The following is a 22,882-nucleotide window of genomic DNA, read 5'->3' as shown; positions in this document are numbered from 1 at the left end:
GAGACCAGAAGAGGCAGGGGGATCGCGACTCGTTTACCCTGGGACTAATCCCTCTCCCCGATAGCAGCAGGCGGGTGAAGCCCACCGGAGTGGGCGATCCCGCCAGGCAGAGGAGAGGGGTACCCGAGTTACCTTCTGACTAAGACCGCCTGTACCAGGTACACTTGATCTTAGCCAAAAGGCCGAGAAGCGATAACCCGTAACGGGTTTCACCTGTAGCCCGGTCCGCCCAACTCCACTTCCAAGGCTTGAGGCAACACGCTCAGCCAGCACTCTGGGCGCACCCACAATGCACCCAGGCAGCTGGGAGAGTTTGTAAAACTTTCCATAGCCCCGCCCCACGCCTTCTCAACCGCGCCCAGCCTCACACCCTCAGTCCTTCCTCTTGCACCGTGCTCACGCATCCTAGGCTTGCTTGCAGAGCCTGCTGCTGCTGCTGCTACTGCAGGACTCGTCAGCTCCCTACAAAGGATGGTTAAGCCGGCGATGACACTAGAAGCAAGCACTAGTTTGTCTCTGAAGGTGCGTCGGTCGGTCGGTTGGAGGGATCTCTTCGGCCGGCCGCATTTCGAGTGGGGACGGATGGAAACTTTTTACCTAAAATAAGGGAAATTGGCTTCGGCCCCATAGGGCTTTATTGCCTTCCCCTGGGCCAGCATTAGTAGACCCTAGTAAGGAGAATATTAGAGCGGCATGGTCATCCGAAGAACTTAAAAACATACAGCAGGCCTTTTTTGCCCGCCATACATACATAACTACAGATTTTATATTTTTTTTTACATATATACATTATATATATACACATTATATTTATATACACATTATATATATATATATATATATATATATATATATATATACACACACACACACACACACACACAATCTTAAATCTATCTTTAATCTATATCTACAAAATCTGTAATTTAGAAAAAATCCATATCTATATTCTACATAATTAATAAAGATAGATAGATAGATAGACTCACATACATACATACATACATACATACATACTGTATGCAATTGAGCCAGGTGTTTGGAAGGCTGACAATGTCACTCCTTTGTGATGTCATGAGCCAGGTGTATGGCAGGCTGATGTCACTCCATTGTGATGTCATCAATTTAGAAGCATTAATACCGGGCTTGGCAGCCATTTTAGTCAGTCTCTGCTGCAGCTGGGAGACGGGAGATGGTCTTTATTTCCACCAAGAAGCTGCAGAACTACCGGTAACTGCATCATTTTTATTTTATTCAATATAGGTTTTATTGGTTTCATGGAGGGGGGGAAACTTTTGCCTTATCTCAAAGCAATGTAAAAATAACTTTGACAATGAAACTTAATAAATCAATTTCGAGTTGAACTATATCATGTTTGTCTGTGATATTTTATAAGGTCTACAAACAGGGGAATGAGGGGAGGGTAAGGGGGGGGAATGGTAAGGGAGGGTAGGTATCTATGACACGGGAGAAAGAGAAAATAAAACAAAAAGGGGGGGGGGGGGCGGGCTCCGGAATTGTTGTTTCTCTTTACGATTGTGGTTTAAACGTGTTACTCACATGTCCCTGTCTGTAACCACTTGGTAAATAGGGGTGAGCTCCAGGCATCTATGCATATCGCCCAGGTGTGATCCAATTTATCATAGCCTGACGGCTCATCTAGAAGCCTCATTCTCTCCATACGCTCTATTTCGTGGATCATTGTTATTTTTAGTGGAGTGCATTTTTTATGCAGCACACAAGGGGGAGACAGCGGCCTACCAAAATCTAGTTGGCTGCTGCTGTGGCTTTCTTTTTTTAAAAAAAAGGTAGGTTCCGTTCTTCCATGGTGAGGAATAGGCAAGGAGGTTCCGTTTTTGCCAGCTGGGGAATGCTTATAGGCAAGGCCTTATCCCTGGTGGTGCATGTAACGTCAGACCACGTTTTAGACATGCAGCAGCAGCATTCAGTCAGTGGCTGACAAACGAGCTCTATGCAAGTTTACATTAAACAGACACATTTCTTTCTTTACTGTATTGACTGCGGTCTGTAATCGAGCGGTTGAACTGTTTCTGTGTCCATGCATTGAATAAAGCAATACATCCTTGTAAAGTAGACGTCCGTTCGTTGGAGTTCTTTGCTCCCCGAGTGTTGCTCCATCTCTAAGCGTTGGCCTGGATCTTCATGGACGAATACTGCCCATCCCACGTGGAGCGTGTATCTCAGCCCGCGTGGAGTGCTGCAGTCCAATGAGGTATTCCGTGCTACATAGCAAGCCTTGGGCCTGTGTGATTGGGGGTCCGCTGCTGTCTGTCCACTCTGAAGCGCGCATCCGGGGCCGGACGCTTTTCGACTACCAGCGACTGCAGGTCACACACACAGGCTGGTTGGAATGGCCTAGCATTATCCTGATCCGGAGGTGTAACTTGAAGCTGCGGGGCCCCAGTACAAAGTCTGGAACTGGGCCCCCAAACTATAAAGCTTCATTGATAGCATTGGTTTACAATGTGGGGAAGAGAGACTTTATGGGCCCCCTGGGGCTCCGGGCCCCCTGCACATACACCCATGACCCGAATACGTGGAGCATACAGACGCAGGCTGCCAGGATACGCTGTGCCTGCCCGATGTTTCCAACTTGGCTATTACAGCAGCGGTAGGTACGAACTATAGAGTGCGGCTGCCATATGAACTGGTGTGTGTGTGTGTGTGTGTTGTTTTGCTTCCAGTTGGACCTGTGCTGTGCACACTCTGGCAGACGCAGCTGCTCAGTGGATACAATGTTGCGAGCAGACGGGCTGAGTGTCAATCAAAGTGCTTGGGTGGTGGTAGCAGCAGCCGCCGCCACAGCTGCGCTGCACCTCTTGCTCGTCGGTTTTGTTTTTCTGCTTTTGGAAACTGTTGTAGGAAAGGGGGTGCACCGGTCCTGGAGGTACTGCAATACCAGGTCAATGCGTGGAGTGGACAGAGCAAGCTCTTTTTCCAGCTCCCTGTTCTAAAAATCCATTTAATATATGGTCCCCAGATAGGGGACGTATCAGATATTAAACTGATAAGAACAGATTTTTTTTTTTTTTTTTTTTTTTTAACCCTCAGATTGGGTTGAAACTTACTATACTTTCAAGTAAACTGTCATTGCATATTTACTGCAACGTTCATCCCTTTCATCATCAGGCTTTATTACTGTTCTTAATTTTCACAATAACAAAAACAAAATTACAAAGAAAAGCATTCTATTTACAATCTAACAAGTTGGATCCACTTTTTCACCTTCCAAACGCCCTCCGCATCCACCCCCCTCCTCCTCTTATCCCATAGGTAGCATATAAATAACTTTCCCAGTACCATTCTTACACTCGCATTCACACTCAGCTCTTCTCTTTTGTACACATACACATTCCTCACATCCCACAGCACTTCTTTCACACATGACAAAAACAACCACAACAATCTTTCTTTCACTCCATCACTCGTACCTAGACCAAACATCAGTACCTCGAAGGATAGAAACTAAATACCTGTTAACTCTTTACAGAGCGGTCCTAATTTTTTCACCACTTTCTGGACATATGCACAATTCCAGAATAAGTGGACTATGCTCTCGCTGCCTCCACACTGGACTCTAGGACAGGTCTCTCTTGCTATCAGACCTCTGCTCCTCTGAAATTCTCTTACAGGTAGTACGCCATGCAAGCTCTGCCATACGATTTCTTTCTGTCTGCCAGTCATTCCATCCATTCTCACTTTCGCCCATACTCTCTGCACATTCCTTCCACCAACCAGATTTATCTCACTCACCCTTTCCCTACTCTCAATCATTCTCACAAGCAGACGTTTATTTCGGAGCATACTCACTTCCACTTCACTCAACTCATACTTCTCTACAAACTTTACAATCCACTCATACCACTTTGGAACCACGAACGCAACAGGCTTACTCAAGTCATTCTTACACCACTTCAACCTTACAAACAGTCGCCCGGCCAAATATCTCATCATACACGACACCTTTCTCTCTCTCTCAATCACAGCCAACAAAAAAACTAATCCATTCACTCCAAAGTAAACTTCCAGGTTCGGGAAACTCATACCACCATTCCTCCAGTTCTTCACCACAGTCTCTCTTTTCAAGCGCTCCATCTTAGATCCCCAGAAAAAAACTAATAGAATCCTATTTAAACTCCTGAGCCTCATATAGTCAGGCGGGAAGATCATTGCCACATACAAAAAGATAGGCAGGATAATACTCTTTATTACTACTATTTTTCCCAGGAGACTAAGATCTCTCATTCTCCAGAAGGTCAACCGTTTCTCCACTCTTTCCTTTGCTGCCTCCCAACTCTCTTTACCATCCACAGAGTCATTAAACATGATCCCCAAAATTTTGATTGGTCCAGACACTACATTCAAACCTAGATCTCTCACTCCGCCTACTTCCCCAAACACCTTACATTCACTCTTTGACCAATTCACTCTAAAAGCAGACGCACCACAAAAAATAGACGCTAACAACTTGACTCTACGCACAGCACTCTCTGACTCGCACACCACACACACATCATCCATATACGCACACACTTTTAACTCTTTCCCACCACTTCCTGGAATATGGATCCCTCTCACAACTTTATCTTTTCTCAACAGGCACAACAATGGCTCAATCGCACAAATAAAAGCGACTGCGGACAGCGGGCAGCCCTGCCGCACCCCTGAACATCCACTCACCTTTCTCCCCACACACCCATTCACCAACACTCTGCTATACATTCCTTTATACAAACTCTGAACTCTCCACACAAAATCACTCGGGAAACCCATTCGTAACAACACTCTAAACAAAAAACTATGAGACAATCTATCATACGCCTTTTCAAAATCTATCGATACAACATACACACTCTTCTCTCTACTCTTACAATCCCACAACACATCTCTCAACAACACCAGACTCTCTTGCACTCTTCTACCAGGCACCGCACAGAACTGCTCTTCACTCACCACACATTCAACCACATCTCTCATTCTGTTGGCCACTATCTTCGCATAAATCTTGTAATCACAATTAAGTAATGTGATAGGCCTCCAATTTTTCAGACTTTTCAAACTTCCTTTTTTTGGTATTAACACAATCACACCCCCACGCATGCTCTCAGCCACTTCCACATTCTCCCACATATACTTACACACCGCACACACATCCACTCCCACCACCTTCCACAACAGACGATAGAATTCCACAGGCAACCCATCCTCACCAGGCGTCTTATTCACAGCCATTCCTTGTACCACTCTCTCCACCTCATCCATAGATATGTCTCTCATCACAGATGCTCTCTCTCCCTCTCCAAGCTTACTCTCTAGCACACTCAGCACCTCACTCTCCAAACTCTCATCCCTCTCTTTCACCGCATACAGATCCTCATAGAACGCAGCCACTTCCTCACTCACACCATCCCCACTCACCTCACATCCATCCTCTTTCATCACCACCTCTATTGTTGGTTTCTTTGCAAAGACTTTTTTAAAGAAAAACCTAGAGCATTTCTCTCCATACTCCATCTTCTCCAGTTTGGCCCTATATATGATGCTTCTGCCTTTTTCTGTCATGTACCTATTAATTTCTCTCCTCACACTCACCAACTCATCCTGCACATCCACACCATTCTCTCTCATTCTCTCCAAAAAGCTTAGACGTGTGTTTAGTTTTGTGTACTCCTCCCGCCTTCTTGCTGCCAGTTTATATCCCAAAGACTTGAAATATGCTTTAGTCTTCTTTTTTACCCAATCCCACCACTGCAGAATATTAGCAAACTTGTTTTTCCTCTCACACCACCTGTTATACAGACACTCATACTCCTTTCTCACATCCTCGCTCTCCAGATGACTTATATTAAGTTTCCACAGCCCCCTCCCATGTACCCCTCTCACATTCACATCCACACCACACAGCAAACACTCATGATCCGAGAAAATAACTGGTTTTTGTTGGTAGCTTAACGGTATGATGTTCTCTGAAACAAAACAATAGTCCAGCCGGGAATGAAGGCCCCCTCTATCAGCATGGTACGTAAATAATTTGGGTTTAACGTTACATAAAATCTGCATATCTTGCAACCTAAAATCAGAAACAATCTCTGACAAAACCTTCCCAGACAAATCAAACGCCTTCTTGTCCAGGTCGCAGTTCACATCACCGACTATAATTACTGGCATTCTGCCCTGAATAAACAATTTAATTTTTTCAAATAAAAGTTTTCTCTCATTCTTACTGCTGGGAGCATAAATATTAACTAACAAAAACTTCGTGTTTTTATATATCAGTACCACTGACAGACACCTCCCCACCTCAATTACTGTGTAGCTGTCTAACTGCACCTCCCCCGACTTAAGCAATATGCCTACCCCATCATTTCTGTTTGTCTTACTACCAGACCATATACATGTCCCACAAGGCCATTCATCAGGTTTTATATCACCAGTAATCCCACATTCTTGCAGACAGTACACATCCGCATTCTCCTGTCTGAGAAAACTCAGTATGGCCGTCCTCCTGGCCCTACTGGTAAAAACCCGGACATTTTGTGAGCAAATGGTAAAACCCATATTACATCCTCATATACATCATGCTGCTTAAATACATCAGGGTGGGTACCCTATGCAAAGATTCATTTATAAGTCTTCACCACTATCAGTAGTAAGGACAAGGTCCTGCGCCACTTTTTCCAGCGGGTCACCGGTTTCCATGGGTTTTTCTTTACTCATCTCACACTTTCGTTTTTTAGCAGAGTCCCCCACCACTTTTGCGAACTCTTCATCACTTGAGCTTTCAGAATCCCCACCACCCTCCCTCTTACACAGGGAAGTCTCTGGTGAGGAGAAGCTTGCAATGTTCTCTGGGTCTGAGGGATGTAGTGGACTCTCCACCCCTTCAATTACTTCCTCCAGGTGTCTAATTATCTCAGACACCTGGGTCTCAGACACCTCCACAGCTTCAGGCATTTCTGCCGCCTCAGACACTTGAACAGCCTCAGGTGGTTTGGAAACTACAGGCATTTTACTTGCCACCGGCGCTTTAGTTGCTCTGGACATTTTAGTTGCTTTGGACACTTTAGCAACCACTGGCGCCCTAGCAGCTCCAGACACTCCAGCCTCCACAGGTGCTTTAGCAGCCACAGGTGCCTTAGCAGCCACTGCAGCCCAAGATATTTTTGCAGTTTCAGTTTTTGTGGCCTCAGACAATTTTGCAGTCCCAGACGTTTTTGGAACCTCAGACACTTTTGGGGCCCCTACGGCTCCAGATACCTCAGCAGGCCCTGCAGCTTCAGCCTGCACACTTTTGGGGTTTTCAACCTTCCTCTGTATGCCAGGAGATTTACCAGCTCTCTCCTGCTCTGGCTCCTCTTCCCTCTCTCCTCCCATTCTGGGCCTTATGCTCGCAGTGCAATCTTTAAACATATGATCGCTAGAGCCACAAAAGTCACACCGCTTTGGTTGCGGGCAATTACCAGCGTGATGACCTTCTTCCTGGCAGTTTCTGCATACTTGCCCTTTCGTGCATTCAGTTTTTACATGCCCAAACTCAAAGCAATTGCGGCAGTAAGTGGGTTGCCCCGGATAAGACAAATAGCCTCTATGTCCAGCAATTGTGAAGTTGGCCGGTGGGTGCTTCACACCTCCAATGCTGTCTGCACTCTGTCTAAATCTGCAATAAAACTTGTACTTGCAGTTGAATATGCCTAAAATGTTCATCTGCTTGTCTCCACCCCTCACCTGGTCGCAATATCTTCTTAAAAAGCTTTTAATTAGTTCAACCTCAGTGAAGGGGTTGTAGACATGCACCAAGACTGGCTTTTCGTGGATGCCAAACAACGGAGTGATCCTAACTCCATCCAACAAATCAATGTCCTTGTGCTTTCTGAGCCATTCATAAACATTTAGGCAGATATGTTCCTCTGTAAAAGTCACATCGTACATACCCTGCCGTGGAAAGTCCTGCACGCTGTAGATGGTTGCTTTAGGAACCTTCATCTTCTCCAGAAGAATATCTCTGACGATAAAGACGACAGTGTTCTTGTTGTAATCTCCTGGCGCAACTTCAAAGCGTATGGAATTCTTCATGCCAAACATTTTCAGGGGTCAGCTGTCGGTCCAAAAACCACAGGAAAAAGATGCCGCTCCAAGCAAAAAAACTGGGCGCACCCAGATCGCTCCTCCAGCACAGACCGAGCCTTACACTTGATCTGAGCCAAAAGGCCGAGAAGCGATAACCCGAAATGGGTTTCACCTGTAGCCCGGTCCGCCCAACTCCACTTCCAAGGCTTGAGGCAACACGCTCAGCCAGCACTCTGGGCGCACCCACAATGCACCCAGGCAGCTGGGAGAGTTTGTAAAACTTTCCATAGCTCCGCCCCACGCCTTCTCAACCGCGCCCAGCCTCACACCCTCAGTCCTTCCTCTTGCACCGTGCTCACGCATCCTAGGCTTGCAGAGCCTGCTGCTGCTGCTGCTACTGCAGGACTCGTCAGCTCCCTACAAAGGATGGTTAAGCCGGCGATGACACTAGAAGCAAGCACTAGTTTGTCTCTGAAGGTGCGTCGGTCGGTCGGTTGGAGGGATCTCTTCGAGTGGGGACGGATGGAAACTTTTACCTAAAATAAGGGAAATTGGCTTCGGCCCCATAGGGCTTTATTGCCTTCCCCTGGGCCAGCATTAGTAGACCCTAGTAAGGAGAATATTAGAGCGGCATGGTCATCCGAAGAACTTAACAACATACAGCAGGCCTTTTTTGCCCGCCATACATACATAACTACAGATTTTATATTTTTTTTTACATATATACATTATATATATATACACATTATATATATACACACATTATATATATATATATATATATACATACATACATACACACACACACACACACACACACACACACACAATCTTAAATCTATCTTTAATCTATATCTACAAAATCTGTCATTTAGAAATAATCCCTATCTATATTCTACATAATTAATAAAGATAGATAGATAGACTCACATACATACATACATACATACATACATACTGTATGCAATTGAGCCAGGTGTTTGGAAGGCTGACGATGTCACTCCTTTGTGATGTCATGAGCCAGGTGTATGGCAGGCTGATGTCCCTCCATTGTGATGTCATCAATTTAGAAGCATTAATACCGGGCTTGGCAGCCATTTTAGTCAGTCTCTGCTGCAGCTGGGAGACGGGAGATGGTCTTTATTTCCACCAAGAAGCTGCAGAACTACCGGTAACTGCATCATTTTTATTTTATTCAATATAGGTTTTATTGGTTTCATGGAGGGGGGGAAACTTTTGCCTTATCTCAAAGCAATGTAAAAATAACTTTGACAATGAAACTTAATAAATCAATTTCGAGTTGAACTATATCATGTTTGTCTGTGATATTTTATAAGGTCTACAAACTGGGGAATGAGGGGAGGGTAAGGGGGGGGGGGAGTGGTAAGGGAGGGTAGGTATCTATGACACGGGAGAAAGAGAAAATAAAACAAAAGGGGGGGGGGGGGGCTCCGGAATTGTTGTTTCTCTTTACGATTGTGGTTTAAACGTGTTACTCACATGTCCCTGTCTGTAACCACTTGGTAAATAGGGGTGAGCTCCGGGCATCTATCCATATCGCCCAGGTGTGATACAATTTATCATAGCCTGACGGCTCATCTAGAAGCCTCATTCTCTCCATACGCTCTATTTCGTGGATCATTGTTATTTTTAGTGGAGTGCATTTTTTATGCAGCACACAAGGGGGAGACAGCGGCCTACCAAAATCGAGTTGGCTGCTGCTGTGGCTTTCTTTTTTTAAAAAAAAGGTAGGTTCCGTTCTTCCATGGTGAGGAATAGGCAGGGAGGTTCCGTTTTTGCCAGCTGGGGAATGCTTATAGGCAAGGCCTTATCCCTGGTGGTGCATGTAACGTCAGACCACGTTTTAGACATGCAGCAGCAGCATTCAGTCAGTGGCTGACAAACGAGCTCTATGCAAGTTTACATTAAACAGAAACATTTCTTTCTTTACTGTATTGACTGCGGTCTGTAATCGAGCGGTTGAACTGTTTCTGTGTCCATGCATTGAATAAAGCAATACATCCTTGTAAAGTAGACGTCCGTTCGTTGGAGTTCTTTGCTCCCCGAGTGTTGCTCCATCTCTAAACGTTGGCCTGGATCTTCATGGACGAATACTGCCCATCCCACGTGGAGCGTGTATCTCAGCCCGCGTGGAGTGCTGCAGTCCAATGAGGTATTCCGTGCTACATAGCAAGCCTTGGGCCTGTGTGATTGGGGGTCCGCTGCTGTCTGTCCACTCTGAAGCGCGCATCCGGGGCCGGCCGCTTTTCGACTACCAGCGACTGCAGGTCACACACACAGGCTGGTTGGAATGGCCTAGCATTATCCTGATCCGGAGGTGTAACTTGAAGCTGCGGAGCCCCAGTACAAAGTCTGGAACTGGGCCCCCAAACTATAAAGCTTCATTGATAGCATTGGTTTACAATGTGGGGAAGAGAGACTTTATGGGCCCCCTGGGGCTCCGGGCCCCCTGCACATACACCCATGACCCCGAATACGTGGAGCATACAGACGCAGGCTGCCAGGATACGCTGTGCCTGCCCGATGTTTCCAACTTGGCTATTAGCGCAGCGGTAGGTACGAACTATAGAGTGCGGCTGCCATATGAACTGGTGTGTGTGTGTGTGTGTGTGTGTGTGTTGTTTTGCTTCCAGTTGGACCTGTGCTGTGCACACTCTGGCAGACGCAGCTGCTCAGTGGATACAATGTTGCGAGCAGACGGGCTGAGTGTCAATCAAAGTGCTTGGGTGGTGGTAGCAGCAGCCGCCGCCACCACAGCTGCGCTGCACCTCTTGCTCGTCGGTTTTGTTTTTCTGCTTTTGGAAACTGTTGTAGGAAAGGGGGTGCACCGGTCCTGGAGGTACTGCAATACCAGGTCAATGCGTGGAGTGGACAGAGCAAGCTCTTTTTCCAGCTCCCTGTTCTAAAAATCCATTTAATATATGGTCCCCAGATAGGGGACGTATCAGATATTAAACTGATAAGAACAGATTTTTTTTTTAAGTTGACAAACCCTCCACAAGGGGGGGTGTTTTTATTTGCACAACATATATTTACATAGACGCTTTAAAAATGCTTATCAATAGTACATTAAAACATATTAAATAACACATTAAAACATACCATTTAAAACATTTGTCTACATAATATACATTAAAAAATACAGAACAAATTAAAAATCACATAAAAGGGCACTTGGTGGCATCAGATTATGGAGCTCCATTCTGCTAAAAGCCATTTTCTTGCTAAAACAGGAAAATTTTTCTTGTCTACTAAAAAGTACTGGTGCATCTCATTAAGAGTAATTGATAAAATGTCCTTCACAGATAAAGCTTCATGTTTAAAAACTAGAATATTTCTGGTTTTCCATAGAGCTGCTTTGACCGAATTGACCATCTTCCATGCCATAATTCTTTGAGTCTGTGTGGGGCATTCCAGGCATCCATATAAAACGGCATCCAATGTAAGTCTCTTAAGTCCGGTAATCTTTCTCATGAGCGGCAATATTTTAGTCCATACTTTCTTGGCGATAAAACAAGTCCATATAAGATGTAGTGTTGTCTCTTCTCCTGGGCATCCGGGTCTTGGGCATGCGGCAGTGCTGGTCAAACCTCTACGATGCTGGAATGCCCGGCATGGAAGACAGTCATGGACGCAGCTCCAGGCCAGATCTTTCTGTGAATTAAAAATATAGTGGTTAACCATCATCCAGGTCTCTTTACTCTTTTTTTCGTTAAAATTACTGACTTGTACATAAAAACCACTTTCTTTTATGGTTTTTAAAATGACTTTACTATTCATTAAAATTTGCGCACTTTTGCCAGTAAAATTATATAAAATCACTATTTTTTCTAAAATCTTATACTCATGGGGCAAGTTAAAAGAATAAGGGGAATTTAAAACCGTGTGGAACCATCCATTCCTCCTCATAAAATAGCCAGTGTTGTATCGTAAAAAATAAGACCAATAGTGATTTTTAAAAAGAGCACCAATACACATACTAAAATACTTCGTATATAAAAAGGCTTTAAAATCAGGGAAATCTTTTCCTCCCATCTCCTTCGGCTTCATTACGATTTCCCTGCTGAGTTTTTCCATCTTGGAGCTCCATAAGAATGTGAAGCATGCCTTTACAATTTTATTAAAAACTCTGCCAGGAGGGGGAAACACTAAGCTTAAATACAGTAAAATGGGTAAAATCACGGCTTTTGTGACTAAAACCCTCCCCTCCATGGTCAGCTGCCGCATGCTCCACATACAAATTTTCTTATTGACTTTCTGTGCCACCAAGTCCCAACTATTAAGACCTCTGTTGTCCTCGTTGAAGGAGACACCTAAAATTTGCACTGAGTCGGACACAGGGATGGGGACATCTGACAATGGCAGGTCCCCGATGTTTAAAATACTACTCTTGTTAAAATTTACCTTAAAACCCGAGGCGCAGCAATAAAACTCAATTTGCCTTGATGCTCTCTGGATTGACAGGGTGTCCCTTCCAAGTATTGCCACATCGTCCATGTACCCCACTACTTTGGCCTCGATCCCCCCCCCCCCCCCCCCGCCGGGCAGGGGGATCCCTCGGATCAGCTTGTCCCGTCGGATTGTACATAAAAGAGGCTCTAGGGCGCAGATAAAAAGTAGTGGGGACAAGGGACACCCCTGCTTCACCCCGGAATTTAAAAGTACTTCCTGTGTCCTAAAACCATTGACTAAAATTCTGCTTGAGCAATTATTGTAAAACGCTTTAAGAGACAATAAAAAACCTTCCGGTATACCCATTCTCTCTAAAACCTTAAAAAGATAAAAATGTGACACTCGGTCAAAGGCTTTCTCGAAGTCTATTGTTAAAATAGCCATTTGACCTTGTCTTGATTTTGTGTCACTAATAACATCTTTGATCAGGTTAAGATTCTCCCATATGCTCCTCCCGGGCACCCCACAGACCTGGTTGGGGTGTACAATTTTGCTTACTACGGTCTTTAGTCTGTTCGCACATTTTTTGGCCATTATTTTGTAGTCACTGTTCAGAAGGGTGATCGGTCTCCAGTTCTTGATGTCCGTCTTGTCTCCTTTCTTGTATAAAAGAGACACGTCACCCTTCTTCCAGGACCCCGGGAGGGCTTTAGACATAAAAACCTCAGTAAAAAGGGAGAAGAGGTCATCCTTAAAAATACCAAAAAAGGTGACATAAAACTCTATGGGTATACCATCGGGCCCAGGCACCTTACCTGGTTTAAAACTCTTAATAGTCTCTAAAATCTCCTGTTCTGTGATGTCCCTTGATAAAATCTCACGAGAACCAGGATCTAAAACGTCAGTGATCTCCTTCAACGAGTCATTCATAAAATCAATGTCAACAGGTTTAGTATTAAAAAGATCCGCATAAAACTCATACACTTTCTTTAAAATACCCTGTATGTCCTTGGTGCCACCGAGATCATCGAGGACTGTCCGCTTGTCTCTTATCTTCTTGAAGAAGTACCTGGAGCAGGTTTCATTTTCCTCCAGATGTTGTACTTTAGAGCGGAAGATTATTTCTTTTCCCCTCTGCTCCAGGCACCGGGCGATCTCTTTCTTCACCTCGATGATCTCGTGGTCCACCTCTATATCATGTTCACGGAACTTATACAGGGTTTGCAGGCGAGTGTTCAGGTTGGAATAAAATGTACGTTTTTCTTTAGCCTTGGCGATCCCAACCTTGATAAAAAAGTTTTTAATTTTTTGCTTCATCATCTCCCACCACTGGCTGGTGGGAGTGTTGGGATCTTTCACTCAGCTGCAGTCTTTATAAAAAGTGATAAAATCGGATAAAACCTGCGGATCTTCTAAAAGGGACACGTTAAACTTCCAGGCATTTTTACCGGATTTCCTCTTTAAAACGGTATCAACTTTAAAATATAAAAGCTTATGGTCAGAGAAAATGTTGGTAAAAGAATCGCATCTAAAAGGCAGTACTTGATAAGAACAGAACATAAAATCTATCCTGGAGCTGCAGATCTTGTTGCTCCAGGTGACGCCGGCTTCCTCTGATGCATTGGGGTTGCATTTCTTAAAAGCATCAGTGAGCTTGGCGTCTAAAATCAGATTTTTTAACATAGAAGAGGTCTTATCATAATTTCTGCTCACTGAGCTAGAAAGCCGGCGTTCCCCCTTTAAAATACAATTAAAATCCCCTGCTAAAATCAGGGGGTCAGAATCATTAATAAAAAGGGGTAAAATCTCTAGCATCTCTGCTCGCTCTTTCTTATCAGCTGATCCATAAAAGTTTAAAAACTGCCACTTTATACCATTGATAAAAGCCTTGACCAATAAAACTCTGCCTGGTAAAATTTCATTAATAACGTCAATTAAAACGTTCCCTTTAAAAAGAATGGCGATCCCCGCCGATCTGGTCTCATTAGAGCCGGACCAGACCGACGGTCCATGTACCCAGTCATCTTGGTATTTTTTGTAGTTTGCTCTATGCGGGATGCCGCACTCCTGCAGGAAAAATACGGAGGCAGCAAAGATAGTCAGGTAGTTGAAGAGGGCGACCCTCCTCACGTGGCTCTCGATACTTCTGACATTAAAAGTGAGTCCCGACAGAGCAGCCATTGGAGACTAGGATATACGTGGGTCTTCAAAAGTCTCCGGGCAAGCCAAAGACCTCGCTAGCACTCTCACACCCCCCCCGCATCCGAATCTATCGAGAACGGCGATGCTGGAGAGGAACCCACTCCACTTAGTGGACCCCCGACGGTGCCCGAGAGAGGGATTTGCGTTAGATCCCATACCGATTCTATTCCTTCCGGAAACTCCAAGGGGGCCAGCAGGCCGGCTCCCGTGCTTATTTCTGTCCCCTCCGCCGGGGTGGGTACTTGGCTCACTTGCGTTTCTGTGCCCTCGGAGGTGGCACCCCGCGCCCCCTCCTGGCCGGGAGGGGGAGGGGCCTTCTGGGATGACACAGCAGGGGGTACTTCCCCCGGGTCCTCCGACTTCGTCGGGATCTCCGGGGTTCCCCCCTGCACCACCTCCGAATAAAGCTTGCCTCCTGAGCCTTTCCGCCGTTTCTGCGTTGCGGCCGCTGTGCCCCCTGGGTCCTCCACCTCGGGCACCGCTTGAGCGGGCATCTTCGGAGGGCCTGGACCGGCTTCCCCGGCCCTACTACCTCTACCAGTTTCCCGGGAGGGAGAGCCTGTCCGCCGGTCACTCACCCTCCTTTTGATGCTCCGCTGCTCCTTACCACTCTGGGGGGGTCCACTGGAGACCTCCATCTCCTCAGGTTCCTCTCCCTGCGGGGGTGCTGCTTGGTCATCTGGCTGCCCTGGCTGCTCTTTGGGTCCGGGTCGCCCTTGCTGCTCCGTCTTCTGTGCTCTGTGGGGGCAAAACGTGTAGAGGTGACCAACACTGCCGCAAAAATAACATCCTTTCCCTTTCTGACATTGACTAGTTTCGTGATCCGTGCCCCCACACTTCTTACAGGTGCTCGCACAGGAATCCTTATGGTGACCGTATTGTGAACAAATCCTGCAGAAGTCGGGCATTCCCGCAAAGTACAGGTCGCCATTCACTTTGCCCAATTTAAAACGCGCTGGCGGCAAGATCACTCCCCCCGGCTTACTGGGGTCACTTACACACGTGGCCTGGAAACGCCACTTCGAGGTCCAGATGCCAAACTCGTTCATTATCTTTCCCATACATCTGACGGATTTAAAATAGCGTAGAAGGAAATCCTCAACCTCTTTAACGTCAATGTAGGGTGAATACATCTTAATCACCACGAGTTTGGTTATGTCGAGGACGTGCTCGACCAGCAAGACACCCGCAAGCTTCGGATCTTTTTTGCTCGGTATGGCTGCAACCAGGTCTCGAAAGATGCCCGTCTCAGTTAGGGTGACGTCATAGATCCGTCGCTTGGGGTAGTCTTGGATCGCTAGAATCTCACGTTTTTGTACATTAAACACTCCTTGTAGCACGTCCTCGACCACATACCTCAGGCCACGTGTATCCGCACTTTCCGTAAAAGAGACACGTACGGTGTTCTTTATCCGCGCATAAGCCGGTATTTCTGTTGGGTTTTCACCCATTTTGTAGTTTTGGTGTCACAAAACCGCTTTGTGACGCCTAGGTAGAAGCGCCCTCCTCTGGCCCGGGGACCAGAAGAGGCAGGGGGATCGCGACTCGTTTACCCTGGGACTAATCCCTCTCCCTAATAGCAGCAGGCGGGTGAAGCCCACCGAAGTACCAGGTACACTTGGTCTTAGCCAAAAGGCCGAGAAGCGATAACCCGAAATGGGTTTCACCTGTAGCCCGGTCCGCCCAACTCCACTTCCAAGGCTTGAGGCAACACGCTCAGCCAGCACTCTGGGCGCACCCACAATGCACCCAGGCAGCTGGGAGAGTTTGTAAAACTTTCCATAGCCCCGCCCCACGCCTTCTCAACCGCGCCCAGCCTCACACCCTCAGTCCTTCCTCTTGCACCGTGCTCACGCATCCTAGGCTTGCAGAGCCTGCTGCTGCTGCAGGACTCGTCAGCTCCCTACAAAGGATGGTTAAGCCGGCGATGACACTAGAAGCAAGCACTAGTTTGTCTCTGAAGGTGCGTCGGTCGGTCGGTTGGTTGGAGGGATCTCTTCGGCCGGCCGCATTTCCAGTGGGGACGGATGGAAACTTTTTACCTAAAATAAGGGAAATTGGCTTCGGCCCCATAGGGCTTTATTGCCTTCCCCTTGGCCAGCATTAGTAGACCCTAGTAAGGAGAATATTAGAGCGGCATGGTCATCCGAAGAACTTAAAAACATACAGCAGGCCTTTTTTGCCCGCCATACATACATAACTACAGATTTTATATATTTTTTTACATATATACATTAGATATATAAACATTATATTATATATATATACACACATTATATATATATACACATTATATATATATATATATATATATTAATATATATATATATATATACACACACATACACACACACACACACACACACACACACACAATCTTAAATCTTTCTTTAATCTATATCTACAAAATCTGTAATTTAGAAATAATCCATATCTATATTCTACATAATTAATAAAGATAGATAGATAGACTCACATACATACATACATACATACTGTATGCAATTGAGCCAGGTGTTTGGAAGGCTGACAATGTCACTCCTTTGTGATGTCATGAGCCAGGTGTATGGCAGGCTGATGTCACTCCATTGTGATGTCATCAATTTAGAAGCATTAATACCGGGCTTGGCAGCCATTTTAGTCAGTCTCTGCTGCAGCTGGGAGACGGGAGATGGTCTTTATTTCCACCAAGAAGCTGCAGAACTACCGGTAACTGCATCATTTTTATTTTATTCAATATAGGTTTTATTGGTTTCATGGAGGGGGGGAAACTTTTGCCTTATCTCAAAGCAATGTAAAAATAACTTTGACAATGAAACTTAATAAATCAATTTCGAGTTGAACTATATCATGTTTGTCTGTGATATTTTATAAGGTCTACAAACAGGGGAATGAGGGGAGGGTAAGGGGGGGAGTGGTAAGGGAGGGTAGGTATCTATGACACGGGAGAAAGAGAAAATAAAACAAAAAGGGGGGGGGGGCTCCGGGATTGTTGTTTCTCTTTACGATTGTGGTTTAAACGTGTTACTCACATGTCCCTGTCTGTAACCACTTGGTAAATAGGGGTGAGCTCCGGGCATCTATCCATATCGCCCAGGTGTGATACAATTTATCATAGCCTGACGGCTCATCTGGAAGCCTCATTCTCTCCATACGCTCTATTTCGTGGATCATTGTTATTTTTAGTGGAGTGCATTTTTTATGCAGCACACAAGGGGGAGACAGCGGCCTACCAAAATCGAGTTGGCTGCTGCTGTGGCTTTCTTTTTTTAAAAAAAAGGTAGGTTCCGTTCTTCCATGGTGAGGAATAGGCAGGGAGGTTCCGTTTTTGCCAGCTGGGGAATGCTTATAGGCAAGGCCTTATCCCTGGTGGTGCATGTAACGTCAGACCACGTTTTAGACATGCAGCAGCAGCATTCAGTCAGTGGCTGACAAACGAGCTCCATGCAAGTTTACATTAAACAGACACATTTCTTTCTTTACTGTATTGACTGCGGTCTGTAATCGAGCGGTTGAACTGTTTCTGTGTCCATGCATTGAATAAAGCAATACATCCTTGTAAAGTAGACGTCCGTTCGTTGGAGTTCTTTGCTCCCCGAGTGTTGCTCCATCTCTAAACGTTGGCCTGGATCTTCATGGACGAATACTGCCCATCCCACGTGGAGCGTGTATCTCAGCCCGCGTGGAGTGCTGCAGTCCAATGAGGTATTCCGTGCTACATAGCAAGCCTTGGGCCTGTGTGATTGGGGGTCCGCTGCGGTCTGTCCACTCTGAAGCGCGCATCCGGGGCCGGCCGCTTTTCGACTACCAGCGACTGCAGGTCACACACACAGGCTGGTTGGAATGGCCTAGCATTATCCTGATCCGGAGGTGTAACTTGAAGCTGCGGGGCCCCAGTACAAAGTCTGGAACTGGGCCCCCAAACTATAAAGCTTCATTGATAGCATTGGTTTACAATGTGGGGAAGAGAGACTTTATGGGCCCCCTGGGGCTCCGGGCCCCCTGCACATACACCCATGACCCGAATACGTGGAGCATACAGACGCAGGCTGCCAGGATACGCTGTGCCTGCCCGATGTTTCCAACTTGGCTATTAGCGCAGCGGTAGGTACGAACTATAGAGTGCGGCTGCCATATGAACTGGTGTGTGTGTGTGTGTGTTGTTTTGCTTCCAGTTGTACCTGTGCTGTGCACACTCTGGCAGACGCAGCTGCTCAGTGGATACAATGTTGCGAGCAGACGGGCTGAGTGTCAATCAAAGTGCTTGGGTGGTGGTAGCAGCAGCCGCCGCCACAGCTGCGCTGCACCTCTTGCTCGTCGGTGTTGTTTTTCTGCTTTTGGAAACTGTTGTAGGAAAGGGGGTGCACCGGTCCTGGAGGTACTGCAATACCAGGTCAATGCGTGGAGTGGACAGAGCAAGCTCTTTTTCCAGCTCCCTGTTCTAAAAATCCATTTAATATATGGTCCCCAGATAGGGGACGTATCAGATATTAAACTGATAAGAACAGATTTTTTTTTAAGTTGACAAGCCCTCCATATGGGGGGCGTTTTTATTTGTCCAACACATATTTACATAGACGTTTTTGCAATTGTTAAAAACAGTACATTAAAACATATTAAACAACACATTAAAACATACCATTTAAAACATTCGTCTACATAAAATACATGTTAAAAATACAGAACAAGATAATATCACATAAAAGGGCCCTTGGTGGCATCATATTATGGAGCTCCATTCTGATAAAAGCCATTTTCTCGCTAAAATCGGGAAATTTTTCTTATCCACTAAAAAGTACTGGTGCATCTCATTAAGAGTAATGGCTAAAATGTCCTTCACAGTTAAAATTTCATGTTTAAAAACTAAAATGTTTCTGGATTTCCATAGAGCTGCTTTGACCGAATTGACCATCTTCCATGCCATAATTTTCTGAGTCCGTGTGGGGCATTCCAGGCATCCATACAGGACGGCATCCAATGTTAGTCTCTTAAGTCCTGTTATTTTAATCAGTAGCGGCAATATCTTAGTCCATACTCTCTTTGTAATGTAGCAGGTCCACATCAGGTGGGTCGTCGTCTCTTCTCCTGCACATCCTGGTCTTGGGCACGTGGCAGTGCTGGTCAAACCTCTACGATGCTGGAATGCCCGGCACGGAAGACAGTCATGGACGCAGCTCCAGGCCAGATCTTTCTGTGAATTAAAAATATGATAATTATCCATTGTCCAAGTTTCTTTGCTTTGTCTTTCGTTAAAATTACTTACTTGAACATAAAAACCACTTTTCTTAATATCCTTTAAAATGACTTTACTATTCATTAAAACTTGTGGGCTTTTGCCAGTAAAATCATATAAAATCGCTATTTTCTCTAAAATCTTGTATTCTCCGGGCAGATTAAAAGAGTAAGGGGAATTTAAAACCGTCTTGAACCAATTGTTCCTCCTCATAAAATAGCCTGTGTTATACCGGATAAAATAGGACCAATAGTGGTTTTTAAAAAGAGCACCAATACATAAACTAAAATACTTTGTATATAAAAAGGCTTTAAAATCAGGGAAATCTTTTCCTCCCATCTCCTTCGGCTTCATCACGATTTCCCTGCTTAGTTTCTCCATCTTGGAGCTCCATAAAAATGTGAAGCATGCTTTAACAATTTTATTAAAAACTCTGCCAGGAGGGGGAAACACTAAACTCAGGTACAATAAAATCGGTAAAATCACAGATTTGGTGATTAAAACCTTCCCCTCCATGGTCAGCTGCCGCATGCTCCACATACAGATTTTCTTGTTTATCTTTTGTGCCACCAAGTCCCAGCTGTTAAGACCTCTGTTATCCTCGTTGAAGGAGACTCCTAAAATCTGCACCGAGTCGGACACAGGAATGGGGACATCTGGCAATGGCAGGTCCCCGATGTTTAAAATACTACTTTTGTTAAAATTGACTTTAAAACCCGAGGCGCAGCAATAAAACTCAATTTGTCTAGTAGCCTTCTGGATCGACAGGGTGTCCCTTCCGAGGATTGCCACATTGTCCATGTACCCCACTACTTTAGCCTCGACCCCCCCCCCCCGCCGGGCAGGGGGATCCCACGGATCTGCTTGTCCCGCCGTATGGTGCATAAAAGAGGCTCTAATGCGCATATAAAAAGTAGTGGGGACAAGGGACACCCCTGCTTCACCCCGGAGTTTAAAAGCACTTCCTGTGTCCTAAAACCGTTGACTAAAATTCTACTCGTGCAGTTGTTGTAAAACGCTTTTAAAGACAATAAAAAACCTTCCGGTATACCCATTCTCTCTAAAACCTTAAAAAGATAAAAATGCGACACGTGGTCAAAGGCTTTTTCAAAGTCGATAGTTAAAATTGCCATTTTTCCGCTTCTTGATTTTGTGTCGCTAATACAATCTTTGATCAGGTTAAGATTCTCCCATATTGCCCTCCCGGGCACCCCACAGACCTGGTTGGGGTGTACAACTTTGCTTATTACGGTCTTGAGGCGGTTTGCACATATTTTTGCCATTATCTTGTAGTCGCTGTTGAGAAGGGTGATCGGTCTCCAGTTCTTGATGTCCGTCTTGTCTCCTTTCTTGTATAAAAGAGACACGTCACCCTTCTTCCAGGACCCCGGGAGGGCTTTAGACATAAAAACCTCAGTAAAAAGGGAGAAAAGGTCATCCTTAAAAATACCAAAAAAGGTGACATAAAACTCTATGGGTATACCATCGGGCCCAGGCACCTTACCTGGTTTAAAACTTTTAATAGTGTCTAAAATCTCCTGTTCTGTGATGTCCCTTAGTAAAATCTCACGAGAACCAGGATCTAAAACGTCAGTAATCTCCTTCAACGAGTCATTCATAAAATCACTGTCAACAGGTTTAGTATTAAAAAGATCCGCATAAAAACCATACACTTTCTTTAAAATACCCTGTATGTCCTTGGTGCCATCGAGATCATCGAGGACTGTCCGCTTGTCTCTTATCTTCTTGAAGAAGTACCTGGAGCAGGTCTCGTTCTCCTCCAGGTGTTGCACTTTCGAACGGAATATAATTTCTTTTCCCCTCTGCTCCAGGCACCGGGCGATCTCTTTCTTCACCTCGATGATCTCGTGGTCCACCTCTATGTCATGTTCACGGAACTTATACAGGGTCTGCAGGCGAGTATTCAGATTAGAATAAAATGTACGTTTTGCTTTAGCTTTAGCGATCCCAACCTTGATAAAAAATGTTTTTATTTTCAGTTTCATCTTCTCCCACCACTGGCTGGTGGGAGTGTTGGGATCTTTTACTCGCCTGCAGTCTTTATAAAAAGTGATAAAATCAGATAAAACCTGCGGATCTTCTAAAAGGGACACGTTAAACTTCCAGGCATTCTTACCGGATTTTCTCTTTAAAACTGAATCAACTTTAAAATATAAAAGCTTATGATCCGAGAAAACATTGGTAAAAAGGTCACATCTAAAAGGCAGTACTTGGTAAGAGCAGAACATAAAATCGATCCTGGAGCTGCACAGTCTGTTGCTCCAGGTAACGCCGGCTTCCTCTGATGCGTTGGGGTTGCATTTTTTGTAAGCATCAGTGAGCTTGGCGTCTGAGATGATGTTTTTTAGCAAGGCTGAGGTTTTATCATAATTTCTGCTCACTGAGCTTGAAAGCCGGCGTTCCCCCTTTAAAATACAATTAAAATCTCCCGCTAAAATCAGAGGATCTGAATCGTTTAAAAAAAGGGGTAAAATCTCTAACATTTCTGCTCGGGTGTTTTTATCTGTTGCACCATAAAAATTTAAAAACTGCCACTTTACTCCGTTAATAAAAGCTTTGACCAATAAAATTCTGCCTGGTAAAATTTCGTTAATAACGTCAATAAAAACGTTTCCTTTAAAAAGAATGGCGACCCCCGCCGATCTGGTCTCGTTAGAGCCGGACCAGACCGACGGTCCATGTACCCAGTCCTCTTGGTATTTTTTGTACTGGGCTCTATGCGGGATCCCGCACTCCTGCAGGAAAAAGACGGAGGCAGCGAAAATCGTCAGGTAGTTGAAGAGGGCGACCCTCCTCACGTGGCTCTCGATACTTCTGACGTTAAACGTGAGTCCCGATAGAGCAGCCATGGGGGACTAGGAAATGTGTGGGTCTCTGCTCAGAAGTCCCCGGGCAAGCCAAAGACCTCGCTGACACTCTCACACC

At 45.3% G+C, this 22,882-nt stretch overlaps 1 non-coding gene and 2 pseudogenes across 1 annotated transcript; all 3 read right to left on the bottom strand.

Annotated features, from left to right (window-relative positions):
* Positions 1-2,886: 2,886 nt before the first annotated feature.
* On the bottom strand, positions 2,887-3,092 carry LOC136574134 (U2 spliceosomal RNA; annotated as a pseudogene).
* Positions 3,093-10,926: 7,834 nt separating this feature from the next.
* On the bottom strand, positions 10,927-11,115 carry LOC136573945 (U2 spliceosomal RNA). Its single transcript, XR_010786145.1, has one exon. It is a non-coding gene; the product is annotated as a U2 spliceosomal RNA (small nuclear RNA).
* A 7,944-nt stretch (positions 11,116-19,059) lies between these two features.
* LOC136574076 (U2 spliceosomal RNA) lies at positions 19,060-19,236 on the bottom strand (annotated as a pseudogene).
* Between the last annotated feature and the right edge of the window lie 3,646 nt (positions 19,237-22,882).

This window comes from Eleutherodactylus coqui, chromosome 7 (assembly GCF_035609145.1).
Source record: "Eleutherodactylus coqui strain aEleCoq1 chromosome 7, aEleCoq1.hap1, whole genome shotgun sequence".
NCBI lineage: Eukaryota > Metazoa > Chordata > Amphibia > Anura > Eleutherodactylidae > Eleutherodactylus > Eleutherodactylus coqui.
Note: the sequence above shows the minus strand (reverse complement) of the source record. Positions and strands in the feature narration are given on the sequence as shown.